Raw genomic sequence first — 7,808 nt, 5'->3', positions numbered from 1 at the left:
CGCGTCACCGCCTGGCCCCGCCCCTCGGAGGGTGTGGCAGGGCCATACCCCTCCGGCTATTGGCGCAGCGTCTGTCAGTCACTCGGGAAGGCGGGACGAGGCGCTGGCGGGCCAATAGAGAAAGGGAAGGGGCGTAGCCGGGAGTTGGCGCGCGCGGTTTGGCGCCTCACGCGCGGGGCGGGGTCCCGGCGCGTGACGCGTGAGGGGAGCGGGGCGGGGCCAAAGCGAACTTGGATAATTCTCCTCAATAAATCGCCCCCAAAACAAAAAAAGAATAAAAAAGTTCATTTCCTCCCCCCAGCTGTTAAATATTAAAAAGTGGTTTCCGCAGTTGCCGCCTGGTTTCTCCCTCCCCCCTTCCCGCCGGCCGCGCGGTCCCCATGACATCAAAGCGTTGTCATGGCGATGGGCTGTGACGTCACCGACAACAACAGCGACCGGGGGGTGTCGTGGTTTTGGGGCGAATTGGGAGAATACTGATGAATCGGTGCAATAGCCTCCTGCTGCCCGGCGCCCTGGGATGAGGCTCCCGGAGTTTGGGGGGATGTGGTGAATGGGGGGGAGCAGTAGCATCACGCTCATGAAACGAAATTATCTGTTTAATGGCAAATTTACTGCGTCCAGCTCTGGGTCCTTTGCATCAGAAGGACGTGGAGCTGTTGAAGCGAGTCCAAAGAGGCCACGGAGCTGCTCCAAGGGCTGGAGCCCCTTTGCCATGGAGAGATACTGGGAGAGCTGGGAGTGCTCACCTGGAGGAGAGAAGGCTCCAGGGAGAGCTGAGAGCCCTTTCCAGGGCCTAAAGGGGCTCCAGAAGAGCTGGAGAGGGACTTGGGACAAGGGATGGAGGGACAGGACAAAGGGGAACGGCTTTCCACTGGAAAAGTGGAGATTTAGATAGGATATTGGGAAGGAATTGTTGGCTGAGGGTGAGCAGGCCCTGGCACAGGTTGCCCAGAGAAGCTGTGGCTACCCCATCCCTGGGAGTGTCCAAGGCCAGGTTGGATGATGCTCCGCTCCCCACTTCCCATCCTGGTTTATGTTGTCAGCAAAGACTGCACAGTGAAACCCAGTAAGTCACCCTCAATTCTCATCCATGTTTTTTTGAAGGCAGATGCTGCCAAGGAAAGCAGAATTTTTTGTAAAGCTTTACGAAATACCTTGGGTTTTGGAGTGTTTATGGGGTTTTCCCCTCAGTCAAACCCAGCAGAATCACCATGAGCACTTTTCAATTGCTCTGAAAAAAAATCCCCATCTGGAATTTCACAATTTCCAGAATCACCTTATTGACATGCAATCAAAAGCTTTTATGATGTATTTTTTCTGTAATGTTTTCTGAAAAGTATGTCCCAGCCTAAGCCAAGGAAGTGTGTGGAATCTGTACCCATGGAGACTCCAAAAACACAGCCCGCTCCAAACGCTGCAGGATTATTAGTTTTCTTACCTAACACATCAGGAAAGGAGTGAGAAAAGGAAGAGAAGGAGAGAAAGTGCCTGAGTGAGGCAATTTAAACCGGAGAGACTGGACTTGCTGGTTAAATGTGGTCTATCTGCAGATTTAGGGTTGATATTCCTGCTTTTGATAAATTACCATGAGAGTTACACTGGAAAAATTCATGGAGTTTTTGAGAAGCTCCGAATAACTTGCTTTCTTAGTGCGTTGTAGATACTTAAACCATAGATATTTAAAATTGTCAACTTTTAGGTGATGATGTAATGTTAATAAACTAAAATAGAAAATAGAGATGGGATAGTTCATGAGAAGTCATCTAATACACATAAACATCCACCTTCACCACCGGAAACTGCGCGCAGAGAAATATATTTTCCGTAACAGCTCCTTCTGATGTGTTTGAAGGTTGTTCTCATTCCCTCAATCTCTTGTTTTCTAAATTAAGCAATCCTCTGGTTTTCCTGTCAGAAAAATCCAGGCTTTTCCTAAGAAACACCGTGTAAATAGTTATTTTTGATCCTGCACTATTGTGGTCACTTATTCCTGCTTAAATGTACATTGTGTTTGGCCATGTTGAATTGCATCATGTTGATTTTGAGTCATCACTTGAATTTGCCAAGAGCTTGATGAAATCCTTCCGAGGTGCCTGCAATCCCCTTTAGTATCACCTACAAAGTGTTGTTTCAGGCCTATTATCAATTTAACTTTTAGAGCATGATTCCCCACTGAAAGGTATCTGTACCTCTGGAAAAGAAATGTAGAATAAATTTGGATGTGCTCTTATTCTTTCCAAAGTGTCAGTTATTGTGTGAAACACAAAGCACAGGTTCTTGTTGTATCCTGCCAACAACATTTTGAAATTCAGAGAATCACAAGATCATTTACGTTGGAAAAGCCCTGTAAGATCATCGAGTCCAGTAATTAACTCAGCACTGCCAAGGCCACTACTAAACCATGGCCCCAAATGCCACATCCACACTTGATAACACTTGAAAATTCTTGATAATGCCTGAAAAAAACACCTTTGATAAAATCCTACAGACCATAGAAGTTATCCAGTCCTCCTGGGATCTTTGGGAATCATTCCAGCGCTGTTATTTTTAATTAGGGACCTGTCTGCCACCTCTTCTGTCAAGCTGATCACTGGACTTAATTTTTCCTTGTTTCTTGCAGCCTATTCCTAAGACAGATCTCATCTCCCTCTTGTACAGCACCGGGGTCGTTTGAGGGGAAGGAGACTCATTTTAGGAAGTTTTTGGTAAAGAAAGAGGAGTTTGAGTCTGGTCTCCCTTCTCTCTTCTCACAGAGGAGCAGGTTTGCTGCAGCTGTCACTGACACCCACAGGAGGGCATGTTCCTCAAAGCAAACTGGAATTCAGCTCAAATCCAACCCCACTCAAAGGATCTGACTGACTTGATTTCACTAAAGGGAGATTTGGGCAAAAAATAGTCTTTGGACAGAAGCAGATTACTTGCAAAGTAGTGGGATCTTTTGAAATGTCACGTTTATCCATGGAAAATAGTGTTGTTTTGGGTTCTGGCAATGAAACCTTAATTTAAAGTTCAAAGTTCCTTTGAACTGTTTGCTGAATGAAAAAATTCCCAGAGGATTATAACCAAAACAAACAAGAATACAAGAATATTACTTTTTTTTTTTTTCTTAAAAAAGAAAAATAGTTCACTTGTTTAAAGGGGAGAATCCCTATTTTTACATAAGTACCAACCCACACAGCACTTTCTGCCTGGAAGATTTCTGTACCAGGTTCCCCCCATCCCTGGAGGTGTTTTCCAACTGTAATGATTCTGTGATTCTGTGATTTACTGTGCTGTGTTTTACTGCTGAGGGAACTCAGGGCATCTGCTGCAAAATATTTGGAATCTGAACTGAGGCCTTTCCATGTCCCCTCTCCCACTCTATCCACAGCACCGTCCCATGCAAGTTATGAGGACCATCCAAACTGTGATAATGGATTTTCCTTTAATATGAAAAAATTAAATGATAAAATAAAACTTCATGATCATTTTAAGTTGTGGTGCAGATGGGGTAGATCTGGTTTGGTAGACAGCTCAAGAGATGAATTTAGGAACACGCTTAATCTCCTTTCCAGCTATTCCAAAGAAACTGGGACTGCTGCAAACTGCTGTGGTGGCTTTTCCTGTGTGGAGCTGCCACATCCCTGGTGGATTGATGACCCTGGGTAAGATCCTGCTCCAATCACAGCCCCAGGAGTGTGTTTTCTCCATCATAAACTCCTGACCTTGCTGCTGGTCAGACAACAACATTCTCCAGTGCTTTTGGACAGGCTTAAGAGGATAAATCTGTTGAGTGTGGCTGTGCCAGGGCCACGCTGGAATTTCCCTGTGGCATCGTACCACATCCTCCTCTGCCCATTTTCATCAGGAAAATGAAATCCAGGCTGCGGCTGCTCCAGAGTTACAGGATGCTCTGTCCTGTCTTGGCAGCATCCCAGGGCACTGTTTTCCTTGCCTTGCCCAGCCTGAAAGCAAAAGGTAAGTGCTGAAGGTGGGAGAAAGAAGAGGGGGGGGTGTCCAACCCTTCCTGTACCATTTTTCCTGTCTCCCTTGGATGGCAGCAAATATCCCAACAATCCTCGGCAAAGACTTTGACAATGTGGCATTCGAAGAGATTACCTTTCTCAACCTTATGTCTTCCCCCTAACAAGATAAAACCCCAAATGCTCTCTTCCCCCCACTCTGGAAGTTTCTTTCCAGCAGAATTAAAGGACTAAGCATTTATCTGGAGTGTTATCTGTTTGCTTTGGCTGTACCAGCCTGGAAATCCTGCAAAAGACAGTGGGTACAGCCATGGAAAAACCCAGTGCCTGTGGGTTTCTGTGCCACTTCCTTCAGGGAGCTGCAGCCTCCTGGGCCCACAGAAGCTGGAGGAGGATGTGTCCACAACCTGGACACAATCAAATATGGTCATATTGATATAACTAATTCAATACAGCTTATTTCAACACAGATTTTGCAGGGAGGCAACATCTGCGTAATTAACCTCTCAATGACTGAACAGCACAGGAATAAGGTTTAAATGGAATTTCTGCACAACATTTGTAGGTGAATTTAAACAAGGCTCCTCCTGTTTCCCAGCACCACAGGTGCTAAGAGCAGGGAGCGGCAGAGTAAACAGTAGCTGGGGAGGGAGTGATGGACAGGATAGACAAGTAAAGGGCCTGGGAGGTGTCGTGGGAAGAGACCACAAAATCAACAGAACAGCCACGGCAATGTCACCTCCAGCACCTGCACATGAGGCACCATCATGGAGAACCTTCTCTCCAGGCTGAGCTCCCCCACCTCCCTCAGCTGCTCCTGGTGCTCCAGACCCTTCCCCAGCTCAACTCACTTCTCTGGAAACACTCCAGCTCCTCCATGTCTTTCTTGGGATGAAGGGCCCAAAACAACCCAGGATTTGAGGTGGTGCCTCAGCAGAGGGGGATGGTCACTGCCCTGGTCCTGCTGACCACACTGTGGCTGATACAAGAGGTTTTGGCCAACTGAGCACCCTGCTGGAAGCTTGGAACCTAAATATTAAACAGAAAGGTTCATCTTCTTCACATGAAGAAGCTCAACCTGCTCAGGACTGTGAGAATCTTAAAGTTCTGTAACTGTTTTACCATGGTGAGTTTATGTTTAAACAAACCCCTACAAAAATACGAAATGGCCCAGTGGATTATTAACATTTCAGGCTGAATTGCAGGTGCAGAGGTCTTGCACCCCACTCCAGCTCAGTCAACCATCATCAGCAACTTCTCAGCGTGGGTTGTCTCACAGCTCGGAGTGGCACCTGGGCTGGGTGTCACCAAGGGCATGTTTCCATGTCTCTATCTCCTGCTCTGGCTACACATTCATCCCTTTCCTGGTTACAACACAGCTTGCTGGGGAGAGGACAGCCTTGTTCTGCCTGGTAAACATTGTGACACCACTGTAACAAAGTCCCTTGGCTTGGGGATGGGGGAGCACCCCACTGCTCTTGGTCTACAGCAGGCAGAGAAAAGAGAGAATTCCATTTTTATTGAAGTTCTGGAGATGCAATTGGGGCTTTTTCTGAGCTGCTGGAAACAAGTCTTCTCCATGTAACTTCTGTATTCATCTTATTTTGGAACAAATGTCTTTCCCTCAAATTCTTTTTCAGACATGGAATTACCCATGGACATAGATAGCATTGAAATTTGGGTTTAACTTTAATGGTCACAGACATAGGCAAGACCTCCAATGAGAGGTGATATCTAGCATCAAAATAAATTATTATATAGGCAAGAAAATCTAATTCTCCACTGCTTTCACACTTTATAACTGCATATGTCCCATACTATACTCTGCATGTTGTGTAAAACCATGGTCAGCCTTTGCCCATCCTGTCTTGTTTCAAAATCCAACAGTGTGCATGTTTTAATGAGTATTAAAATAAATTAAAACTGAGTTTGTGCCTATAACAGGCAGGGTAAATACTTTTTGCCCAGTTTTATTTCTGAGAATTGCAGAGGAGTCATTTAGTCACAGACAGAGGTAGATAAAGGTCACTTATCAACTGGTCTGTCCTGGTGGCAACTCCTTGGCTGTGGTGATTTATGACAGTTGAGAGTTGGATATTAATCTAGAACTAATTTGGTGGAGATTTCAGTGTGTGTGTGTCTCTTTTCATTGTGTCTATGGGGTTTCGGGCTTTGTTTTGTTGGGTTTTCTTTTCAGTTTTCCTACACCTATTTGCTGTAGACCTTTTCACACGACCAGAAAGATGTTGCAAGACACCATAACCGTTTTAAGTCTAGAAATGACTGTGACATCAACACAGACTCTTCTGTCTTCCTTTCTGCCTTGTGATCACATGTTTACCAGCCTGTTTCCTCAGCACAATCATTCTCCTCTTGTTGAGCTTCAAGTGGAAATTGCTGAAATAGTGTATTTTCCCACACCCCGTTATCTTCCGAGTCAACGTCCTGAGGTGCAACTACATCCCGGGTTGAGTCACTTGCTACCAGTGGCTCTGGAGTTGGAAATTTGGGAGCTTTATCTGAGGAATCCTAGCCCAGAATAGCTTTCAGATCCAATGCCAGGTGATAACAGTTAGAAGTTATGTAACTGTCTTGGATAATTCAGATGGGCAGATGGGATTTGTTCTGAATGGGGAATGATTAAGCTGAAAAAGAAACTTATTTCCACTCTGTCCACAGCTGCATGAAGAGATGATTCTTTGCTTGAGGTAGGAAAGAACTTGCAAATGGAATTTCTTCTGTCTCACCAGGCACTGAGGTGATGTTCTGTAGGGCACAGGACATCTGCGGCTGAGGTGAAGAGGAACACAGCTCCCAGGACTGCCAGGCTGTGCCTCACCAACAAACCAAGAGGAAGGAGCCTCTGCACCAGCATTCCCAACCACAGCTGGGTGCTCTGACATGCACAGACCTGAATTACCACAGCCCCAGTCTGCATTTATCCTGGGCCTTTCCACTTATCCTAATGCTCTTGTCTTGTGAGGGACATTCTCTGTCCCTGATGGCACCATCTTCCACCTTCATCATGTGAAATACCTGAAAATGCCAAGGTGAGATAGAAACATGAAGGCACCATGGAATTATTTACATGGGAAAAGACCTTTAAAATCAATCCAATCTTAATCAAACACTGCCAAGCCCACCACTAAACCATGTCCCTAAGTGCCACATCTACACACCTTTTAAAGCCCTCCAGGAATGTGTCTGCACTCAGGAAAAGGGGAATTATATCGCAGAGGCAACAAGCTGTAACATCCCAGGCATGGACAACCCAGATGGGATCCAAACAGAATATTAACTGAAGGTTTTATGTGTATCCTCACCATAGAGTTTACCAACAGGAACAACATGGATTCTGTGGAGTTTTCAGTCCCCCCTCTGAGGTTGAACCTGTGTTATCAGCAAAGCTCAAGGCTCTTAACCTGCTGCCATCTTCTCTCTCCCAGTCTTGCATCACAAGCACAATTTAAAGGTAATGTGAAATTTTGTGTGTTCAGTGTGACTCTGTAATGGAAAGGCATTTTCAAAAGGGAAGGATTTTAGGATTTTCACCATTTGTCCCATGCTCCATGTTTGCCCAAGTATCTTCTGGAAGCTTGATCCACAGTCAGACTCTGTAGCCAAGAACTCCTCCCCACCTCTCACTCTTCCTGACCTGCCTTTTCTCAGCGCAGCAGATGTGACAGTTCTTCAAACCTGCATCAAACTAAAAATATAACTTTATACCAGTATTAGACAACTTATTTTATTTGGATAATCTATATTAGCACCCAAAGGTGGGCTGATCCTTTAGACAACATTGCTATTGTTAATCAGCTTTACAGAGCCAAACACCGAGACACT

Source organism: Chiroxiphia lanceolata, chromosome 27 (genome assembly GCF_009829145.1).
Source record: "Chiroxiphia lanceolata isolate bChiLan1 chromosome 27, bChiLan1.pri, whole genome shotgun sequence".
Lineage (NCBI taxonomy): Eukaryota > Metazoa > Chordata > Aves > Passeriformes > Pipridae > Chiroxiphia > Chiroxiphia lanceolata.
This window is presented reverse-complemented; position numbering follows the sequence as displayed.